This window comes from Mercenaria mercenaria, chromosome 10 (genome assembly GCF_021730395.1).
Source record: "Mercenaria mercenaria strain notata chromosome 10, MADL_Memer_1, whole genome shotgun sequence".
NCBI lineage: Eukaryota > Metazoa > Mollusca > Bivalvia > Venerida > Veneridae > Mercenaria > Mercenaria mercenaria.
In genome coordinates this window covers 9603436-9607208 of record NC_069370.1, presented here as the reverse complement: position 1 = coordinate 9607208, position 3773 = coordinate 9603436, and positions in this window count along the sequence as shown.

The window sequence follows — 3773 nt, the reverse complement described above, 5'->3', positions numbered from 1 at the left end:
TTTATTTGGGTAGACATAATTTGTGTCAAGTTTCATCAGCTTCCAATTAACAGTCTCAGGGGAGATGTTGTTTAAAGGTAAGTTTGGACAGACAGGCGGACACCAAACAGACAGCGATCATAATAGCTCAACCTGAGCACTTTAGGTGAAAATGTGCATTTTTTTTACAATTTCAGGGGCCGTAACTTTAAAAATAGGCGGTGGACCAGATCAAACAAGAGCTGTCGGAGGACAGCAACGCTCGACTATTCAACAACCTTGTCGACTGAATGAATACGGAAGTCGAAAAAGGGACATAATTTAGTAAAAAAGCAAAATAGGGTTATGGAACCTATATAGTGCTTATCAGCTCATGACAGTGGACAAGTGTGTGAAGTTTCAATCCTTTCCCATTAGTGGATACTGAGATACCAGCTTACATGCAAAAACTTAACCAAAAATTTCTATGTTGAAAAAGGGGCATAATTTTGAAAAAAAGCAAAATAAAGTTATGGGACCTGCTTTGTGCATGTCAGATCATGACAGTGAATAAGTGTGTGAAGTTTCAATTCATTCCAATTAGTGAGTACTCAGATACCAGCTTACATACAAAACCTTAACCAAAAAACTCTAAGTCGAAAAAGGGGCATAATTGTGTAAAAAAGCAAAATAGAGTTATGGAACCTGTGCAATGTAAGTCAGTTTATCACAGTAAACAAGTGTGTGAAGTTTCAATCCATTCCCACAAGTGGTTACTGAGATACCAGCTTACATACAAAACCTTAACCAAAAATTTCTAAGTCGAAAAAGGGGCATAATTTTGTAAAAAAGCAAAATAGAGTTATGGAACCTGTGCAATGTGGGTCAGTTTATCACAGTGAATAAGTGTGTGAAGTTTCAATCCATTCCCACAAGTGGTTGCTGAGATACCAGCTTACATACAAAAACTAAACCAAATCGGTTGCAAGTTTTCAACCATTTACAAGGTTTAATCAATTTATATAATATACTTTTTGAGATAGGTGCGTCACAAGGTGAAAATGGGCATATTTGCCTATTTCAGGGGCTATAACTCTGGAAACAGGGGGAGGACAAAGATGAAAAAATAGGAGGTGCGCAAATTCATATAATGATAAACACTCATGCAAGGTTTCATCAATCTATATCAAATACTTTTGAGCTAGGCGCATCACGAACTTCGGACGGACAAGACCAAATCTATATGACCAAATCTATATCACTCAAGGGGGGGCACAAAAATATTCTAAGTCAAAAATGGGCATAACTCTGTCAAAATTCAATTAAGAGTTATGGGGATTGTTTCTCCTGAGGTAGATATTGATAGCATATAACTATATTAAGTTTCAAGCCAATAGGTTTGATAATAACAGAAATATCTTACTTTATCAAAACTTTAACCAAAAAAAGTTATAAAGGGGCATAACTCTGTCAAAATTCAATTCAGAGTTATGGAGATTGTTTCTTCTGAGAAAGACTTTGATAGTTAATAACTATTTTAAGTTTCAAGTCAATACCTTTCATAGTAACAGAGATATCCGACTTATCAAAAACTTTAACCAATGGCGATGCAGACACCAGGGCCATTGCAATAGCTCTACTTTTTATTCGAAAAGTCTAGCTAACAAGAGGGCCATGATGGCCCTATATCACTCACCTGAGTACCATTGCTTTCATCAAAAACAAAAAGAAAAAATTCTTACAAGGTACAGATATGTCAAATAATAAAAAAAAGTTACTACTAAGCTATTTATAGTAACATAAAAGGTAAGTAATTAAACAAGAGGGCCATGATGGCCCTATATCGCTCACCTGTTATCACTGCACTTGAGACAAGAAGGTCCTCAAAAAAAATATCTAAATCCAAAGGACAGGAACAACAAAGGGAAGAAATTTAACCAAAAAGAAGAAAAAAATTCTTACAAGGTATAGATATGTCAAAATACACCTAAAATTGGAGGTACCATCCATGTTGTACCACAGAAAAGTGGTCTCGGTTTTTCCCTATGGCCAATAATAAAGAAGTTACTAAAAATAAACTATTTATAGTAAGGTAAAAGGGAAGTAATTAAAAAAAATATATTGTAAGTGAACAAAAGAAGGATCTGCCAAATAAATGTTGGCATAAATGAAATTTCAGATCAGTATCTTCATTAGTTACGGAGATCAATCTGACTAAAGTACTTGATCTTCTAAACGAAGATCTGAGAACGACCCATTCACATTCGTCTTCTGTATATTTTGGATTTCCATTATTGCTATTTTTATATTATCCAATCAGACGACTTGTTCGATTGTCAAAGGATAAGAAAAATATGCGGTTATTCCAGGACTCGAACCCGGGACCCCTCGTTTACAAAGCAAGTGGCCTACCGACTGAGCTAACCGGCTATCTGATACAGTACGACATAAGAATTGTAAATATCAAAAGTCAATGCTACATGTAGATTTGCAAGATGTTGTAAGCTAGGCTCTGAATGGCTAGCGAAAGAGCCGTCAGAACGAGGCAATGAATAGGTCGTTTTCAGATCCTATGCGTAGCGTAATATAGGAGATGTACTTTAGTCAGATTGTTACGGAGATATACCCATTTTAATTTGAAATAAAGGGAGGTAATTTGACATAAAATCAGTCCATAGTTATCTACCCTGATTGTCTCAGTCCAACTAATAACAATAATGAAATTTCAAATAATTCCTGTAAGTACTTACTGATATAAATCCATTTTGATTACAATCAGGGGAGGTAATCAGATAATAAAATAACTCTGGAACCTACAACTGGATCTGATTTGTCATGGAATCCAAGATTTATTGTTGTTGAAGATATTTTGAAAGTTTGTATCAAATAAAACCATAAATGAAGTCTCTATATGGCTGCAAAAGCCAAAATAGCCGATTTTGGACCTTTAAGGGGCCATAACTCTTGAACCCAAAATGGAATCTGGCCAGTTCAAGAAAGGAAGCAAGATCTTGTGGTGATACAAGTTGTGTGCAAGTTTGGTTAAAATCAAATCATAAATGAAGCTGCTATTGTACAGACAAGGTCGAAATAGCTAATTTTGGCCCTTTCAGGGGCCATAACTCTGGATCCCATTATGGGATCTGGCCGGTTCAAGAAAGGAACCAAGATCTTATGGTGACACAAGTTTTGTGCAAGTTTGATTAAATTCAAATCATAAATGAAGCTGCTATTGTGCAGACAAGGTCAAAATAGCTAATTCTGGCCCTTTCAGGGGCCATAACTCTGGAACCCATAATGGAATCTAGCCAGTTCAAGAAAGGAACCAAGATCTTATGGTGATACAAGTTGTGTGCAAGTTTGGTTAAAATAAAATCATAAATGAAGCTGCTATTGTGAAGACAAGGTCAAAATAGCTAATTCTGGCCCTTTCAGGGGCCATAACTCTGAAACCCATAATGGGATCTGGCTAGTTCAAGAAAGGAATCAAGATCTTATGGTGACACAAGTTTTGAGCAAGTTTGGTTAAAATCAAATCATAAATGAAGCTGCTATTGTGCAGACAAGGTCAAAATAGCTATTTTTGGCCCTTTCAGGGGCCATAACTCTGGAACCCATAATGGGATCTGGCCAGTTCAAGAAAGGAACCGAGATCTTATGGTGATACAAGTTGTGTGCAAGTTTGGTTAAAATAAAATCAATAATGAAACCACTATCGTGCAGACAAGAAATTGTTGACGCACGCACGCACGCACGGACGCACGGACGGACTGACGACGGACGACGGACGAAGGGTGATCACAAAAGCTCACCTT